Raw genomic sequence first — 20,046 nt, forward strand, 5'->3', positions numbered from 1 at the left:
ATACAAATCATGGTGTTATGTGGTATGGTTGTTTTGCATTGATTATTTGTTTAATTGTTATGTTGTATTTTTTACCGGTATCTGTTCCTACCGACATACCAGTACTTGATCTGTTTGAAGGTTGTATTGTGGATTAAATGTTATAATTGTTAACAACTAATTCACTCCCCCTCTCCCCCCCTCAATCGTTCACTGATTATACTAACACTCAGTACATGGTCTATTTCCTTTATCCCAATATATCTATTGACTTCAATAAATAAAAAAATTTGCAAGAGTAATCAAACTCTCGATTTATATTAACGAAGTTAAAATTTGAATTTAAATAATTCAAGGAAGAGGAATAAGTATCCTGGTAAAAGCATCTACTTTAGTTTGTACACCCCAACTGAAAAATTCAAAATCGTTAAAGCCCTATAAATAGTAGGGGTGTGTAGCTTGTGTATTTTCTTTCACTCAAACCACAGCCATAAGCTTGGGTGGAGAAAGGTCAATTCTGATGGTACTTTTAATGTGGAATATGGAGAAAGTGGCAGGATTCGAAATCATTAGGAGCGGCCATTGAAGAAGCAAAGCGGACATGTTGCTTTCGTAAACAAGTATATTCTTTCAACCCCGCCTGCATGTCCAAATCGGGCGAGACATTTTAAAAGGAGGAATGTCCCTAAGGGGGGAAAGTATCTGTCTAGAGAACGATGAAGTATTTGTTCTGTTTTCTTCTGGTTATGGAAAAGTGCATGAACAGAAGGGAATTCAGTCTACGAGAACATTTCAAGGCAGTAAAAAGTAAAGAATGTGCTCATTTTAATAGCATGAAGTAAGTAATTATTTCAGGTTCAACACAGAAATGCAGAGAGTATTTCAAAGATTATTGTAAGAAGATAAGCCATTAAAACGCTTTTAACAGCTTTGCGAATTCCGAGGTCAAGAGAAAATTAAATAGAGTTCTGGCGCTTTCTATAATTGTGTTGTATACGTCGATTTCCTATTTGAAAACAGTATTTTGATTTTGCTACTAAGCGTGATGATTTTATCTCTCATTTAATCGGAACTCATCATTTGCAATGCTTATCCAGTGCAAAATTGCTTATTTTGAAAAAAAAGAAAAGCAAGAACCTCAAAGTCCATGGTCAAATGACTGTATTTAGTAATATTTACAGTAAAATATTGAAACTTATTGTACTGGACGGTGTGTATGCCCTATAAGTTTTATGCATTGAACTCCAAGCTATCTAAAATTACTCTGCACCTTCTCCGTTTGGAAATTTTCGCTACTTTAGTGGTGGCCTAATACTATTTGTAGAATCAGATTGTGTCTTCTTCCTAGGTAAAATAAGCAGAGATCTGTCTCCGTTCTGGCATTCCGCCGAATTTTTTCCCAATTAAGCTTGTAAAAACCTGACAACTGTTTCGCCAAATCTGTCTGTTTATTGTAATATTTTTAACCACAAATTTATTCTTTCCATGCATCGTAGAAATCAGAGCCATGTATAGAATAAATACACAGCAGGTAATGACACCACATTAAGTAACAAATACATCAGTTATTTGAGTTTCTTGAGGCAATTGTTGTAGCTTTGTCGGATCTCGCAAATAGTCCGGAATAAAGAATATTTAAAAGTACTAAAAGCTAAACGGTCGCACAGGAAGACCAGATGTTGAAAGGAGATTAAAGATTTGAAACTATGGACCATTGATCAACAGAATCACAATCTTTTTGTACCAGAATGAAAAGAAGATGGGAAAAGAAAATTTGCGCGCAGAAGGACAAACGATTCATAGGCATGCATTGGATGCATTTATAGCATTGTAAACTTAAAGTCATCCCATGATTTCATCTGTTGTCTTTAACCTTTAGCCTTTTTCCCTTTTTAATATTCCCATTCTTGCTGTTTTTCTTGGCACAGGAAGACCAGCTGTCAAAGAAAGGAGATGAAAGATTTGAAACCATGGACCATTGGTCAACAGAATCACAATTTTTTTAAACCAGAATGCAAAGAAAAGAGGAAAAGAAAATCTGCACGCAGAAGGAAAAACGATTCATAGGCATACAGTTGATGCATTTATTGCATGTAAACATAAAGTCATCCCATGATTTCATCTGTTGTCTTTAACCTTTAGCCTTTATTCCTCTTTAATATTCCCATTCTTGCTGTTTTTTCAGGGCTTCGACGGATCGTTTGCATTCACTTGACTGCCCATTTAAGTGACGTAAAAAGGCAGTTACTTCCGTTGCCTTTACGTTTAAGATTTACCTGATGATGTGCTTGCATTACTTGCCTTTTATTAAGATATTAAGCGGGAGCTGCCGGACTCTTCTCTTTCTTTGTTGAGGGATGTTTTCTGGCTATTTAGCTAAAACAGGGTTGGCTAAAAAAATTGTGCTATAATAATTCCTATGGGAAATAAAAATCTACTGAAAAGATGGTAAATTTTTTTATTCTATTAGTTACTATATATATAACCTTAGTTTCTTATTGGATTCTAAGTTGGACAAAGTTTTAGTGCTGAAAAAATCAAAGGTATTTGACCCATTTCAGCATCGTTTGGAGCATACTTTACACTAAAAAATCAGAACTAAAAGTATGAAAAAGAAAGTGAGGGAGTGTGGAAGCTCTAAACCAAATAAAGCTTAAAACAAAGGGGTTTCGTGTGACCCCACATTTGAGCCTGTGATAGTTGTTGTGAATGTTGATGCCAAATCGGTTGGAATTTTGCTTGGACATAAGAACCCTACAACTATTGATGCCTCTACTTCTGCCTTGCAAGCTTAGCAAACAACAACCACAAGTCCTTTGGACAATCAAGGTAAAATGGTTGTATTTGGACTGCCTAATGAAATTTTTGATGTTATCTTGTATTGCAAAGAAAAAATAATAATTCATATTTCTATTCTTTCTCAAAGACATACCACATGCTTCTATTGTCGAAGGGAAGGCCACCTCATTCAACAATTCCCTTTCCATAATCCTAAATACCTTAAAAAAGATCAAAGATATTTGATCTCAATCACATGTTACAAGAAAACTTATCTCATATGTAAATTCAACACAATACATAGCTCCTAGATTTTAGGCTTATCACACCCATCAAAACTATACAAAGCATGTAAAAAAATTGATAGATTGAGAACTTTATATAGAGTTAAGAATTATCTATGAGGGAAGGAACTACACTCTAGATTTGATTGAGGCAAGGCTAATATAATTCACAATAAGGCTTGATTATATATAGATACCTAACTACCAAGTTGACCATTTCTGATCTATCTATAGATGGCCACTCTAATCATAATTCTATTATTTTGTTCCCTAGCCAAATGATCAATAGCAATTTAAAAAGAGGTAAATAGTTGTCCAATTTTTGCTAGTCAAATGATGGTTATTCTTGAATACAATAAACCACCTTAGATAGTATTTGTGAATGCGAGAAACAATACATTGATTATTGCCTGAGAATGAAATAAATGACATTATTTGCACGTCTTGTGTCATCTTCTAATGAGTATCTTTATAAGTAGTGAAGGTGGATTAATAATTCCGTTTAAATGAAGAAATGTAATTTTAACTCAAGTTGAGATGATATTGAGTAGGACTTAAAGTAGACAGACATTTACAAATCAATTGGTTAAGTCACTTTGTTTGAAAAGACAAGGTTAATATTTTATGAGTAATTGCATCAACTATTAATGTGAGGTAGGTTTATTGACTCTCCCAATCATTTTTTTTACAATAAATAAATCAACCCACCCACAAACATTGGGATTCAACTATCAATAAATGACTCTACAATTAATCTTATTTAGATACTTATAATTAGTAATTGGTTACTACACATAAAAATAATGAGGCCTCTATAACAAGTGAATGTTAAATCTCCTTTTGAAATTATCTTTAGCCCAAATAAATCATGCATTGTACAGTTCGCCACTTTAGGATTTCTAAAAAAGAAATTGAAAACAAAAATGAAATTGATTATAATAACACTTGACAATAAGAATGGTGTAGATCCATAAGTCCCACCAAGCTCGCCTTTCACAAGGGACACATAAAGACATTTGATATCTATGTAGAAATTTTTGAAATTGATTTATTTCAATAGAAAATATAATCAATTTGACACACATTATAAGCTTTAATTTTAAACAAACATACAATAACCTAATTAAGACTATAAGATTCGAAATATCTCATGAGAATTTTTAATTTAAATTATAATTTATCTTTGAAAGATCTTGACTAGAAGAATGGTTCAACTTTCTTCCTATATAAAAAAATGTTTGATAATATTTAAATACATATTAATTTTATTATATATTAAAAGAGCACAGTTTTAAAGTCTAAATTGTACCTAGAAAAATAGTTTTAGCCTACTTATTCTAAGAAAATGAGGCTAAAGAAAAAATGTCTAGACATTCCATGACATTGGAATGTATTGTCAAGCTTTCTAATGTCAACTTTTGCCCTCTCTAATAGAATAACTTTGATTTGATCAACAAAAGTGATGTGAAAGAGATATCTCCATTTTCGTTTTGATTAAAATAAGCATCCAAGTTTGAAGTACAAATGAATTTTTCAAAATCGTCTTGAATCCTTAAAACGGGCATAAAAGTTCAAACATAATACTAAATAAATAGTTTGGCCGAGTGGTTCCGAAGGGCATGGGTTCAAGTCCCATTGTTGCATCCTGAGAAAAACGAAGTGATTTTGACATACTGATTAATGCCATCTGAATATACCTAATGCTTTTCTGTAAAGGTACAGATTCAATTCACTCATCTCTAGCATGGGACTTTCATCATCAATCAGCTTCAGATGATTCTTGTCCAAAGTAGTTGAATTAGAAGTGCAACACTATGAATTCTTTTTAGAGTACGATGGTTTTGCTTCCGTAACGTAGAAGAAAATTGGAGTTTTACGCTGTTAGATCAATGAATAAAGGAATCGAATGCACAAGAATATCAAAGCAACAGTTTTTAATTGTATAGATTTAACGCTAGAGGGAGGGGTCGAACCTCCGACCTTGTGGTTAACAGCCACACGCTCTAACCGGCTGAGCTACTCCAGCAAAAGATTTCACTACATAGAATGAAATCCCGAATCAAAGTGAAAAGCCTGTACAAATAAGTTAATACCAACACTAGGAATTTTATTCCTAAATTCCAAGCCAGTGAAAGAAAAAAGTTTCAAAATATTTTTTAAAATTTTATTGCTAATTAAACAGATTGTGAGAATTGTCAGAGTTAATAACGATACTAATTCGACAGTTTGGCCGAGTGGTCTAAGGCGCCAGATTTAGGCTCTGGTCCGAAAGGGCGTGGGTTTAAATCCCATAGCTGTCATATTTGAAGTAATTTTGTTAAATTTATTTATGACCATCTGTCCGTAAAGGTACAAGTTCAATTCTTGAGTTATCAGAAGTTGAATAAGAAGGCCAACACTACTAATCCATTTCACAGTGCAATGATTTTGCTTGTGACTAGACAATTGTATTCTGACAGTGTTAGATCAATCAATGAAAAAACACTTATCAATTGGAATGAATAATCGCTAGAAGGAGGGCTTGATCCTCCGACCTTGTGGTTAACAGCCACACGCTCTAACCAACTGAGCTACTCCAGCATACAATATTTTTTATATGTTTCTAATTTTTTAGTTTTAAATTTTTCTAAATAAAAATAATAAAGTGTTTTAAATGGAAAATTTGAATAAAGAATTAAATATCTAAAATGATGATATCACCACTTCTAGCTATCAATGTATTAATTCAATGTGATATGCATAGAGACACATTGTGTTAAGTTTCAGTTGATAGTGTGATGTATTTAGAGCAGCTGATGAATCAATATGTTTTGTGTTTTTGTATTGACTTAGGCCTTCCAGTTCATCTTGAATTGTTGATTCAGTTTGACTTCTTTGAAACTGTATATTTATGCACGGTGTTAACAATTCAATAGAACTAGGAATATATGAAAGCTCTTAACAATACATGTCCAATGAAACTAATTCAGCCATATAAGTCGAAGACATTTGCATATGGATCCTATCATAAATCTTGTTGTAAGTAAATACATGAAAGGGTAAAAATGAGTATTTAAATAGTACCGACCCAATTTACAAATACAAAACAACAATACACATAAGGGAAAAGACTATAAAATGATCCAACTATCTCTAAGAAATTTGTTTGATGCTCTTGCATTGATAGGTACATAAGAAATGGAGGTATACAAGATTCAGAAAGGAAAAACCGAAAAAGTGAATAAAATTATTGAAGGAGAGGCGTCCAATAACCATTTTTAGCCTCCAAAGGCCCTACCAATACTTGTTTTGACAATGATATTGAACCTTGTTATTCACTTTTTAAGCATGCACTTTAGAAATATTACATGAATACATAAATAATCTTTGATTTTCATCTTATATTATTGAGTTGGTGATAAGGGCTTGACTTGAGTGAAACAATTCTTGCCTAGGGAAATCCTAATTGGTGTCTATCAATACCAAGCCCAATTAGAAGTAGATTGTAAACACTAAGGTGGACAAGTTTTGATATATTCTTAGGACTCAAATCTTGGCCAACAACTAGTTAGATGAGGATCCAAATGAGTTGATAGCATATACACAAATTTTTGAATAAATTAATGAATATAATGATAGAGATATAGATCTAAACAAAGAATACATTTGTATTCATATATATCTATTTCGTACATGACATACCATTAAGAAGGGTGTATGGTTGTTTATCCTAATTGCAACGATTCCTATCTACAAGATATATCACAAATGCTTATATAGATTACAAGATTCATGTTCTTGAGACCAAAATTCACTTAAAAGTTAATATCTCCATTTGAGAAGTGGAATCATTTCCTCATTTGGTTTCATGTTCTTCAATGGTTGCCAAGCATCTTGAATTGGTGATATGCCCTTCATGAGCTAGAAATGACCTAGAATACTACAAGCTTCATGGCCAACTTCATTTCCACACCTCTTGATCTCTCTATAGACTACAACTTTACACTTATGTTAATGTGGCATTGAGAAAAACTATGATTTAAACTTTGTGGTTTCCCCATAAGGCTTACTCGACCCTATTAAATCTTTGGTGGTATTTACAAGTTGATTTTTTATCATGTTTTTGGTAAACATGTTTAGCTCTCTACAAAGCATCTTGCATTTTCTACTTGTTCATGTGTGATATTTTCTAGAGAGTGGATATGGATTTTTTTGTTCCCTAAAGCATATAGGAGGTGCTCTGTTGTATCGAGCCCCATAGGTGCTATAAGTCATGAGGATCACTTGAGTGTTATTGTAGGTACCTTATTTAGTTAATCTTCTTGGATGAGTCTTTCTCATCATGAAGAAGTTGCCTTAATTGCATTATGTCTAGGAAGCAAGTGCAAATAATTAACTTTAGATTGTTTCTTAATGAACCATCTATATTTCTACGAGAGTTGACCCTTCCTAATAACTCTATATACAAGCACAATTGATTTATCAATGGACACAGTTTATATGATTTTATCTTCTAATTGTGTAGATAAGCTAAATTCATCTTTACTTCTTTATACTAAATTCTCACAAAGTAATTAAATACTCTATTATTTAATTAATTATCTACTTTTAGTATTCTTATATTCCCCTTTGTTTGCCTAAGATTAATTAACAAAATTAGTCAATTCAAAAAACCCATGTTCCTAACTAAACCAATTAATTAACACTTATCTAATTAGTTGGTGTAGATTGGCCACATCAAATTCCTCCAACTTAATCAATTGATTAATCCATGATTATGATGGTTAAGACCTAACCAAATCCTTCATCAACATTTCCTCCATTACTTAATTTCACACTTGATTGATAGAAAAATGAACAAAAAATATTGAAACTAAATTTTTTTGCACACATAATAATATTATTCTTCTATTCTATACTTTTTTCAATGCTACAAATTACAAATATATAATATGAGCTATATAACTCCTATAACAACTCCATTAACATCTCACACTAAATCTAGGTGGGTTGTTCAACCACCTTTATTCTCTCCCTCCTATTCTCACTCCTAAATCTTTATGTGAATTGTATTAACAACTCACTCACATTTTTATGCTCACAATAATATAATATTTCTTCACACTCCATATAATATGAATTATATACATATATAGGATTTTTCATATCTTATATAATAGGAAGGTTGTTCTACCTCCTATAACCACTCTCCTATATTTGTGAGTTGTTTTAACAACTCACCAACACTTATTATAGTTTAATATTAAGTTGTTTCTCAACAACTTAATATTAATGTACATAATTCTATATTATTAACCATATTAATAATGTTATTCATGTGAACAATAACAATACAATAATACAATTCCCAACGATGATCACTAATCCTAACCATTAAACCTATCCACATAGATTAAAAATATTAATTGTTCATTTTATCATTTGTCATCAATCTCCTTGAACAATGCTCCTTAATGTGTGAGTGTGCCATCTTGGAAACACATTTTATAAGTAATTTTATGAGTGATCTAGTCACATATAAAAACGGGTCTTGAATAAATGTATCCTATAATAGTCATATACGCATTTTGTTTAAAACTTATAGCTTAGTCTCCATAAGTATATGTAAGGTAGAACATCCATGCATTCATCGATACAGTTAATTATTTTGGCAGTACATACATTAATTAATTTTCCAGTGCAGTATCTATTTCGTTCACCGTTGAACGGCTCTCAAAACCATATTCATCCATTGGGCATCCCCCTTACATATCTCAAATAAAAGCAACTCTCTTTTGTTTTTCCTAGTACGTAGCAGGATTCGAAGTCATACACATGCAACATATCTTATCTCATTACTTAATTCTACTCCCACAATCTGGGGGCCGCCGCACCCATTAAAAAAACTAGATAGATCGAGAATTTAAGTAGATCGAAAATCGGGCACTGTAACACAAATATACCAGTTAAACTAGTCAACTTTGGCCTAATTAAATAATTGATCTGATTCACAAAAGCCATTTGATGGAGATATTTGATTAAAAGAAACATAGAGTTTAGCGCGTCTCAAGTTTGGGGTGGAAGGGCATTTGCCAGAATTTATTTGATTCCTACTTTCATAGCCATTGGAAGAAAAAGTTTTCAAAATATAATCATAATAATATTGATGATTACAGAGTATGATGAATTCATCTGAGGTAAAAATTGTTGCTTATAGGACAGTTTGGCCGAGTGGTCTAAGGCGCCAGATTTAGGCTCTGGTCCGAAAGGGCGTGGGTTCAAATCCCACAGCTGTCATCTTTGATCAAATCAATATGTTTTGCTAAATTCATTTAGGACCATTTAAAATATTGTTGTTTTTTCTTGTCTGTGAAGGTACAAATTCAATTTCATCAACTCATGTTAACTATTTTTCCAGTTGAACTTTTATCATCATTCTTTTTCCAGCAGAAGTAATTCTCAGATCAAGAGAAGCTGAGTAAGAAAGTCAATTTACTATCAATCCATTTCACAGCACAATGATTTTGCTTTCATAACGTAGATAAGTGAAGAACTTACAGTGTTGGATCTATGAATAAAATAAATAAAAGCGACCATAGCATTAAAATTCCAGTTACCAAGCGCTAGAGGGAGGGCTTGAACCTCCGACCTTGTGGTTAACAGCCACACGCTCTAACCAACTGAGCTACTCCAGCTGACATTTGCTTTAATGTTTGAAAACATTTATGTTTTCTGTTTTAAAATATCAGATGAAAATGAAAAAAGTTGTATTCTATTTTTATGAAATTGCATTATCCTCATATACAGTTTAGAGCTAACATATATTTTTCACACAAAAGAAACTGTTTAAGGCATCATGCTATCATGTCACGATTCTAGTATACAATCTTATGTCAGTTTTTAATTTATTTAGCAACTTTCAAGTTTTTTATGTGACATTATAATCGAAGATAAGTTTTTTTAAAAGTTGGGAATATGGTAACTTTTCAGGTAAACTTTTAAATGTGATCAGTGATGTTAACACAACACGTCCTCGGTATCACGTGGGGAGACCGGATCTCATGCTTTACTACAGGAAGCTCTCGCCAATCAAACTAGGCCTTAACCCAATAGAAGATAAGATTTTAGATCCTAAACCATCCATTATTTATTATCAAATATTAAAATAATGTTTACATACAAAGCGATTAGAATGAAATGAGTGATACAGTTTGATACTATATAGAGTTTTAGATTCAATTGACAAACTAATTACTTCTTACTTTTTTATCACTCAGTGTTTAGGATATGTCATGTAGATTTATTACTTAAGTTAGTGCCATGTAGAAAAACTATCTTCACATCTATTTGTTCAATCTTAATCTATCAAAATATGCTACAAATGTTGAGAATAAATAAATGGATGTTAGTTTGGTATTTGAAAAAACTCTTTCTGTAAATGATTCTCTTAACTTAGGAATATCCCTTCATAATCAATATAATCTTGTACTTTTCAACATCGCCATCTAAATCAAATTTCTACCCTTTGACATTTGAACCAACTCCCAAGTGTCATTCTTCTCAAAAGAATGCATCTCACCATCCATGACCAACTTTTAGGACTCATTATCATCCATCTTCATTACTCAAGTCAAAGCGCATCACTCAATAGTGTTAGTAATCAAGGAAAAAATGCATATAAAATCAAGCAAACTATATGCCTCTTTGGTTTTTCCTTTATCGAGTGGATCTCCTTGAAGGTTGAGGTGGAGGTTATTCTTTCAAATTCTTTGAACAATCTATACTAAGTTTTTTATCAAATCCATCATAAACTTTTGGTTCAACCTTAACTTTTGGTTCAATCTATACTAAGTTTTTAATCGCTACATAAATAATCACTTTGATACCACTTCTTGTGTAAATGAAAGCATAAATTCAGAAAATTAAATATTCCAACAAAAATTAGTTACAAAGAAAAAACGAAAAAAATGAAATGGAATAATAAAATAACACATAAGATGCTAATTTGCATGGTACAACCTTGGCCAAATGCCAAGAAAACATCCGCAAGGCAAGGTATCAGTATTCTTATTGTTTAGAGAAAACAATTACAAACTCCATAACTAGTTGCTACTGCTATCACTCTTACAATTTTTTTAATTTGCAATTTACAACATCATCTTAACGATTGCTCTTGCAATCTACATTTCACAACAATTGCTCTTACAATTTTTAACTCACATTACAACATTGCCTTCAAAACAATAAAGATATATAAACTATTTTTGAATTACAACCAACACCCAACATAAAAAATATTCCTCTATTGCCATTATCCAACATATGTGTGTATATGCAAGGGTATCCAAGTGCTAGGGGAGCTGTCCCATAATCTCGTGTTGAGTAGCATGTTTGAACCATATATATTATGATCTTACAGAGCTATCAGTAAATGGGTTCTCTGGGCCATACTAGTACATTCTGATTGGCAATTCAAGTTGATAAATCGATTTCAAAACATACACACATGGAAAATCTTACCTTCAGAGCTAACATTGTTACACGCGCCCATCATGTTATCTTCTTTTTTCTCTTTTTCCCCCAAAATTCTAATATACCAAAGTTTAGGTTGACACGCATTATAAGTTTGTCCTGTAATTGACAAATGTTAAAAAAGTTACGACCCAAAACACCACGGGGCTATATACGGGAGTGTGAAAAAATTCTATTTTGTTGGTTCGTTATGCTATTCATTCTGCAGGTTGTTCTTTGGAGAGGTGCTTTTGAAGGCTGCTACATCAGTTTGGAACCTTTTGGTTGTGTAAAATTTTGCTACAGGTTTATTTTCAGTACTTCAGAGATTTGGAATTAGTGTGAAGTATTTTGCTGCGGCTTTTGGCTCCATAGATTATTTGGTCGGTAGAGTTTCTAAAATTTTCCATTTCTTTTTGTGTTGGGTGACTTAAATCGGCCATCCAGCTGAAATTATTCTGTTGAATCAGTGAGAGATATAGAGTGGAATGGAGGAGAGAAGAGCGAGACTATTCTTCTGACTGGCGGTGCAGCTTATATTGGCTGTCATACTACTTCGCAATATTTGGTGGGTGACTACAGAGTACCTGTGATTGGTAATTGAAAGAGTTGCTCAACTGGCTACAAAATATTGTGGAAATCTTACTTTCCACCAGGTTTGTTTTCATTTTGTATGGACAAAAGGAAATGGAGCTTAAATGCTTAGGATACATTTTGTGCATGCTTTGTTTTTTAGGTATAATTCGCTTTATGTAAATGGGTGTGCTAGGTGACAAGTATAGAATTCAGACACGATTTTATATAGAGAGAGAGATATTGCATTACATACTTGCAGAAACTATAAAAATGGGTCTTCAACAAACTTATTCTATTACTGCCACATACACTTTTTTCACTTGGTATTGTCAAAATTTACAAAACATATACACAGTATATATAACTACGTCAACGCAAGCATATGCAAGATCGCAAACAATTTGAGGAGGAGATTCAAGTTCAATCGTTTGCATCTCTTCCGTAGATAAAGCAACAAGGATCATCCACTCATTCATCACTACAATTAATTCATTTGCCAAAATTTGTTTTTTTCCTACTTCTCAAGCCATTGAAAGAAAAATGTTTCAAAATAGAAACATCATAATATTGCTAATTAAAGAATTCGGGGGAATGGTCTAAGGCAATTATCATGGTTAATTCGACAGTTTGGCCGAGTGGTCTAAGGCGCCAGATTTAGGCTCTGGTCCGGAAGGGCATGGGTTCAAATCCCATAGCTGTCAATTAAGAACAATTTTGATAAATTTAGTTGTGCCCATTTATATAGTGTTATTTTTTCTTGTCTGTTAAGGGACAAATTCTATTCCGTCAGCTCAACTAAACCATTCTCCCAGGTGCAAATGGACTTTTATCATCGTTAAGGTTCACCTGATTCTTCTCCCAGCAGGAATTGAGCAAGAAAGCCAATACTATCAATCCATTTCACAACACTAAATGATAGGAAAGTGAACTTTTACAGTGTTAGATAGATCAATGAATAAAATAAATCAAACCACAAAATCTAAATTTTCAGTTGCATGTAAAGAGCAAACGCTAGAGGGAGGGGTCGAACCTCCGACCTTGTGGTTAACAGCCACACGCTCTAACCGACTGAGCTACTCCAGCTGACGTGTGCATGCGGTTTTCCACAAGAATTCTTGTTAATTTAAAAATATAAAAAATATATATTTGTATTCAAGTTTTAATGAGGGTGCATTATCATCATGTACGGTTTAGAGGCATTTCAAAGAGACCTTACGCAAAGATTCCAGTAACCATTTTACACAGAAACCACGCTACTCCTCAGCTGATGTCAAATTAAGACTAGCATACTTGTCTAGTTACAGCAGGAGATGGAAGTCCACATTCACAAAATTTATCATTTATTAAATGCACCTTATTTCTCATACCTTGAGTGTATTTGTAGAGGTCAATAATATGTTCCAAAAAAATGTCAAATTTTGAAAAACAAATAGATACACCATTTAGTAGAACAAATTAGCATAAATCTATGCGCTATCAAATAGTCCTGTCTTGCAACCAGAAACATATTACTCCAAATTGTTTTGGGAGCTCTCATGCATAAATTTTGTGTTTTGGAGTGACATTTCCAAATTATATTTACAGTATCATCTAAGTTCTATCTTGCAAGCAGAAGCATGATACTACAAATGTTTTTGGAGCTCTCATGCATATATTTTGTATTTTGGAATGACATTTCTAATTATAACAAGAGCATCACCTAATAGCTCTATCTTACAACCAGAAACATGATATTCAAAAATGTTTTGGGATTTTGTCTTATGGAACTCTTAACCAGTATGACATGGACCATGATCTAGCTAATCCAGGTGAGACCATTAGTAAATCCCTTTTCAAGGAGCCATTGGCCTTAATGGCATGCATCTTCATAGCACAGTTGATTCTACAGTTAGCTACCAGTTAGAACATTTATTTCATTGGATTTCATTAAACAATTTGGTTGCAGAGAAAGCATGCAATCCTAAAATTCACATAATCAAGAATATCAGAAATACAGTTCAATTTTATTGACAAATTTGTTGTTGATTGAAATATGGTCTTCATAGACATCCTCAGCCCTACTACATTTGTTCAAATTATACAAAATTAGGATATCATTAGCATTTTCGTAACATATAGATAAAGTTATTAATTCACAAATAAACATGCAATTAGACTGAGATTACCATAATATAGGGCAACCGATACTTGTGCCATTTGAGATGCTAGCTACATGCCAGAATAAATATGTGGATTTCATTACCACGGAACATGAGAAAGTTCTAAAATTGACACAGGAGAAAATGTCAGAGGCAGATTTCAATTTTTTTAACAAATATGTTGCCTTTGGATTCACCAAATCAGCAATACAATTTAAATGCAACTGAAATTTCTGTTTATACACATTTGCAGGTTAAGTTTAATTTTTACTATTTCTCTTTGCCTAAGGAAATCTCTTGAATCGGAAAGGATTTTGCCAAAAGCTTAGCTGTCCATACGAGGAGGTGACAGGACATTCAATTCAATTCAATTCTCCAAGCTATGGCATTTTCCTCTCAGAATTTTTTTAACTTTTTCATAGAGAAACATCCAAAACTTTTCTTTCACAAAGACGCATGAAAAAAGTTAAAAATGTAATGCCTTATCAGCAAGACATACCTGTACAGGTCTGAGCACAAAGGAAGCACAAAAAACAATAGTGAGGAAGAGGCAGAGCCTGCTTGACCTGTATACAGAACGTGGAAACATAAACAAGGTACGTGGACTGTTTATATGGTGCATGCAAATATTACAGGCCATGTGTCATTCGATATTCTCACAATCTGCCACCACACCTCAGTATTTGTGCCTTCTCTCGCATCATAATATTTGCAGAGCTTCTGACAATCTGCGAACTCATCTGAAACTCCAATCAAAGAGAACCAGAAAACTTTGATCAGTATTTTCCGAAAAAAACATGTAGCTTTGACTGATGCACATCGAAATCAGAAACAAATATTGAAATAAAATTGAATCCCAATTCGCTGTACAAGATCAATTTAATCACTACTTCATGCTGATGTTGGAATAAATTCTTTAGGTCCTCAATCTCCGATTTAATTTGATTAAAAGAAGCATAGATTTTAGCGCATCCTAAATTTGAGGTGGAAGAACATTTGCCAAAATTTGTTTTATTCCTACTTCCAAAGCCATTAAAACAGAAAAGTTGCAGAATATACTCATCCCACAAATTTTAATCAAACATTTTACAGTATTAGACAAATTAAGAAAATAAATCAACACAAAAACAATATAAGTTCAATATTTCGGTAGAAAAAGGATAGCGCTAGAGGGAGGGGTTGAACCTCCGACCTTGTGGTTAACAGCCACACGCTCTAACCAACTGAGCTACTCCAGTTGACGTATGCAAGCAGTTTTCTGCAAGATATTTTTTTAATTTTAAAATATAAAAAAATATATATTTGTATTCAATTTTTAATGAGGGTGCATTATCATCATGTACAGTTTAGAGGCTTATCAAAGAGACCTTACGCAAAGATTCCAGTAACCATTTGACATAGAAAATCGAAAAAAACTTGTTTGACAGTAGAAAATTAAATAAACCATGCAACTACTCCTCAGATGATGTCAAATTAAGACAAGCATACTTGTCTAGTTACAGCAGGAGATCGAAACCTATATATTAATTGTATTCAATTTTTAATGAGGGTGCATTATCATCATGTACAGTTTAGAGACTTATCAAAGAGACCTTACGCAAAGATTCCAGTAACCATTTGACATAGAAAATTGAAAAAAACTTGTTTGAGAGTAGAAAAACTAAGACGAGCATACTTGTCTAGTTACAGCAGGAGATCGAAACCTACATTTAGCAAACTTATCAATTATTGAATGCACCTTATTTCTGATACACCATTTAGTAGAACAAAGCATAAATCTGTGCTCTATCAAATACATAATATATAAAAATAAAGATTGGTTTTTACCTACTCTGGTATTCCTTTGCTAGCCCAATGTCATAGTTCTCAAACAAAATTAAAAGTGACAAACTCTCAAATTATCATTAGCCAAAACTCTGGTATTTTTATACACATTGGCAGGTTAAGTTTAATTGAGCTGAAACTCCAATCTGCGAAATTGCGAATTGATCTGAAACTCCAACAAACTTAATGTTAGCATACTCTTGCAAGTTTAGGACAAGCCTCTTCTTTTGAGGAGTAAATATTATATCTGTTTATGTGACATTGTTTACAGTCAGCGTGCATATTAAAACATTTAAGGCTTTTCAAGCTATCTACAACAAAGTTTGTCTAAGCTTCTATGTTTCTCATAAACACAAAAAAATAATATTTAAATTGAGTGATTCTTAATATCAACCCACATCATTTTATTCTGAAATTGAGTAAGAAAGTCAATACTATCAATACTATCAATCCATTTCACAGCACAATGATTCTGCTTTTGTAACTTGGAAAAGTGAACATTTTACGGTGAATAAAATAAATCAAACCACAAATATTTGAAAGTACAGTTCTCAGTTGAATAGGGCAACCCGCTAGAGGGAGCGGTCGAACCTCCGACCTTGTGGTTAACAGCCACACGCTCTAACCAACTGAGCTACTCCAGCTGACATTCGCTGACATTTTACAAAACAATTATTGTTTTTTATTTTTAAAATATCAGATGAAAACAATATATATTTGCATTCTATTATGAATGAAGTTGCATTATGATCATATACAGTTTACAGGTATCCTTCGCACAAAAGAGCATGTTTAAGGCATCATGTTGCTGTTCTAACATACGATCTTATGTCAGTTATTAATTTACTTAGCAGCTTTCAACTTTTTCATGTGAACTTATCATGGAAGATAAGTTTTTAGTTCCTAAACTATCTGTTTATTTATTCACATAGAAAGTGACAACAATGAAACGAGTGCCATCCTCATTAAAATATATAAAATAATGAAATTTGGATCTTACAAATCTTTTGAATCAAATTTTGATATCATAATTTTGAAGATGGGTTGAGATTTTAGAGAGTTTTTTTCAAGTCTACAAATGATTTCTTCTTACCTTTTATCATTTAGTATTTAGGCCTGTCATATAGATTTTTTCAATCAAGTCATCATGTAGAAAAACTATCTTCACATACATTTGTTCAATCTTTAAGATCAAAAGATGCTACAAATGTTAACAATAAACGAATGGATTTTCGCTTAGTAATTGAAAAAAAATTCTTATTATAATTATGATTTAGCTAACTTAGGAATATCCCTTTATAATCAATCTAGTCTTATACTATTCAACTTTGTCATCTAAACCAAATTTCTTCCTGAATGCTCATTTGCAACCAATAGGATTTCTACCTTTTGGCAATTGAACTCCAAGCTGTCATTCTTCTGTAAAGAAGGCATCTCACCATTAATGACCAAACTTTAGGACTCTTTATCATCCATCTCCATTTCTCAACTCATAGCTCACCGCTCAATAGTGTTAGTAATCAATGGAAAAATGCATATAAAATCAAGCAAACTATATACCTCTTTCATTTTTTCCTCTATTGAGTGGATTTCTTCAAAGTTTGAGGTGGAGGTTATTCTTTCAAACTCTTCGAGAAATCTATACAAGGCTTTTCATCAAATCTACCCTAAACTTATATTTCAACCTTAGCTATAGCTATCTCAATTTTTAGTTCTAATTGTATTGAGACTTTACACTCCCATCAAGTTGCTCAACTATAAAAGAAGCTTTAATATCTTTAAATATAACATTCAAGATCTCTCTCTTATATTATTTGACACAATCACTCGGTAATCAATGAAAGCACATTTTATTGTGTTATAATCCAAGTTTAACTTATTCTCCTTGGGTGCATGAGCATATGCACCACTATCAAATACTCAAAGGTGCTAGAGAGAAGGAATTTTAATTATTTAAAACTCAAAGGGGCTTTTATCCATAAGTGTTGATAAAGGAGACCTATTAATTAACTCATGATGATGACTACCTTTGCACATCATTTTTTATTCAAACTAACCCCATTGAACATACTCTTCACCAGAGTTTACTTTACTGGCGAATATTTCATGTTGGCGACCTGGAAAATGGCGAATATATTGTACTGATCGAGGGTGGCCATGTCGATCAAACTTTATAAATATTTGTCAAATGCATGGCCCAATCGTCCATTGTTTTATGTAATTAATTGTATCTCTATCAAGATTTCGCCAATAGAATCTCTGTTTTCCAAACAGTAAATTCAATATTTTCACCTACACCTTCCAAGGTGGTCTTAATAGATGGTCATAATTCGCCAATAGCAATATAAAGATTTATTGGCCACGAGGACCCAATTCACTTGGAATTTTGCAAAAGTGTGTATCAATTCACCCCAATTTTTTCCAACTCTATTATAATTGCCAATTAATTGGATGACCCATAATCGCCTTGAAAATTACATAAGACGTGTTATAGTTAAGTGTGATTCACCAAATATTTCTATACCATATAAAATTCCCACTGAAATCGCCAAATAAGGATTGTTATAAATATAGTTAAAGAACAAATTTATCTCTACCCAATTTGGTCAGTGCTGAGCTCTTGATACGAATCACTAGCGAAGTTTCAGACCAGGAACAACCATTGTTCCTAACTGCATTAGCGACTGCTAGTGACCTAAAGGTAAGTGATCATATTTTTGAAGTGTTATAATATCATTCTAAATTCATCTCTATCTGTTTGCATTGTTGAGTTCATTCTATATTTCTCTCTGGAACTTACCCGAAAATTTGAATTTGAAACGACTTTCTTGCACCCCCGAATCTAGATTCATCCCTTCCAAATTACCCATAATCAATTTCGTGATACAACTGTCAAAACCAACAAAGGCCACAGTGGTACTAATATTCCTTATCTAGCTAAACCCCTTGTCCAACTCCTATGCATGCTCTATCATCTTTGCCCGACTTCCACCAATCCTATTCTCTAGATGATCCTCCCATTTCCACATGATATCTCAAGTCTGAACCAGAGCATATCCCCCAGGGAAAACAACTATGGATGGTTGATGCTAACCAATCCCCTGCCTTGGAAGTGGAGATGAATCTCCACCCTCCACAACACCTATCTCCCTTAATTTCAATAGCTTCCTAAAAGGGAAAAACCATGGTTAAAATTCATTTCTTTTTCTTTCTTTCTTTTATTAAAAACATTCATTTATTCATTTATTAAAACCTTTCATTCCTGGCAGTGCTCACACGTGTCTCTAAGTCTATTCCAGGGACTTTTTGAACAAACATGTGTCCTTCACAACTTCGGCCCGAAATAGAGCTTATGTCATCAATTAAAGTTAATTGTTTAGAATTAGAGTTAATTAAGAATACAATTAATAATAGTTAATTAATTATTAGACAATGCTCAAACATGTCTCTATTTCGACAAATTTTTGAAGAAACCTTTCTCCTTCAGAACTTTGGGCCGAAATAGAGTTTATACCATTGATCTGTGATCATCCAACGGTCATTAAGTTGATTGATTAATTTAATATTTAAATCTAAGTAATGAATAAATTTATACTTTATTTATTTCATTTTATTTGCATGTATTTTTAGTTCTCTATTGGTTAATTGTTGAATTAGTTTGTAGATTAGGGTTAGTGGTTGGATCTTTAGGGTTTACAAATAGGTTAATATTTAGCATACATAGATGTATGTATCTATCATGTGATAGTTACATATATATACATTTTTATACTATGATATTATAGACGATTATGGATGTATTTATGATGCCTATATGTAATCATTTTAATCCATATTCTTGTGAATATGATGCTATGGATTATGACCTAACCTTTATATTAAAAACGCCACAAGATTGAGAAGGGGGTGAATTAGTCTAAACCAAATCCTAAACTTCTTTAATCACGGGTACTTATCAATTATCATTAACAAATTAA

General features: G+C 32.7%; 1 long non-coding RNA gene and 9 other non-coding genes across 10 annotated transcripts; 4 read left to right on the forward strand and 6 right to left on the reverse strand.

Moving 5' to 3' along the window:
- Positions 1–470: 470 nt before the first annotated feature.
- LOC131044073 (uncharacterized) lies at positions 471–2,418 on the forward strand. Its single transcript, XR_009105617.2, has 3 exons — positions 471–817; positions 1,647–2,072; positions 2,165–2,418. It is a non-coding gene; the product is annotated as an uncharacterized LOC131044073 (long non-coding RNA).
- Positions 2,419–4,993: 2,575 nt separating this feature from the next.
- On the reverse strand, positions 4,994–5,067 carry TRNAN-GUU (transfer RNA asparagine (anticodon GUU)). Its single transcript has one exon. It is a non-coding gene; the product is annotated as a tRNA-Asn (tRNA).
- Positions 5,068–5,261: 194 nt separating this feature from the next.
- On the forward strand, positions 5,262–5,341 carry TRNAL-UAG (transfer RNA leucine (anticodon UAG)). The gene has a single exon. It is a non-coding gene; the product is annotated as a tRNA-Leu (tRNA).
- Positions 5,342–5,547: 206 nt separating this feature from the next.
- On the reverse strand, positions 5,548–5,621 carry TRNAN-GUU (transfer RNA asparagine (anticodon GUU)). Its single transcript has one exon. It is a non-coding gene; the product is annotated as a tRNA-Asn (tRNA).
- Positions 5,622–9,237: 3,616 nt separating this feature from the next.
- Positions 9,238–9,317, forward strand: TRNAL-UAG (transfer RNA leucine (anticodon UAG)). The gene has a single exon. It is a non-coding gene; the product is annotated as a tRNA-Leu (tRNA).
- Positions 9,318–9,641: 324 nt separating this feature from the next.
- TRNAN-GUU (transfer RNA asparagine (anticodon GUU)) lies at positions 9,642–9,715 on the reverse strand. The gene has a single exon. It is a non-coding gene; the product is annotated as a tRNA-Asn (tRNA).
- Positions 9,716–12,728: 3,013 nt separating this feature from the next.
- Positions 12,729–12,808, forward strand: TRNAL-UAG (transfer RNA leucine (anticodon UAG)). Its single transcript has one exon. It is a non-coding gene; the product is annotated as a tRNA-Leu (tRNA).
- A 308-nt stretch (positions 12,809–13,116) lies between these two features.
- TRNAN-GUU (transfer RNA asparagine (anticodon GUU)) lies at positions 13,117–13,190 on the reverse strand. The gene has a single exon. It is a non-coding gene; the product is annotated as a tRNA-Asn (tRNA).
- A 2,219-nt stretch (positions 13,191–15,409) lies between these two features.
- TRNAN-GUU (transfer RNA asparagine (anticodon GUU)) lies at positions 15,410–15,483 on the reverse strand. The gene has a single exon. It is a non-coding gene; the product is annotated as a tRNA-Asn (tRNA).
- Positions 15,484–16,639: 1,156 nt separating this feature from the next.
- On the reverse strand, positions 16,640–16,713 carry TRNAN-GUU (transfer RNA asparagine (anticodon GUU)). The gene has a single exon. It is a non-coding gene; the product is annotated as a tRNA-Asn (tRNA).
- Positions 16,714–20,046: the final 3,333 nt, after the last annotated feature.

Source organism: Cryptomeria japonica, chromosome 3, assembly GCF_030272615.1.
Source record: "Cryptomeria japonica chromosome 3, Sugi_1.0, whole genome shotgun sequence".
Lineage (NCBI taxonomy): Eukaryota > Viridiplantae > Streptophyta > Pinopsida > Cupressales > Cupressaceae > Cryptomeria > Cryptomeria japonica.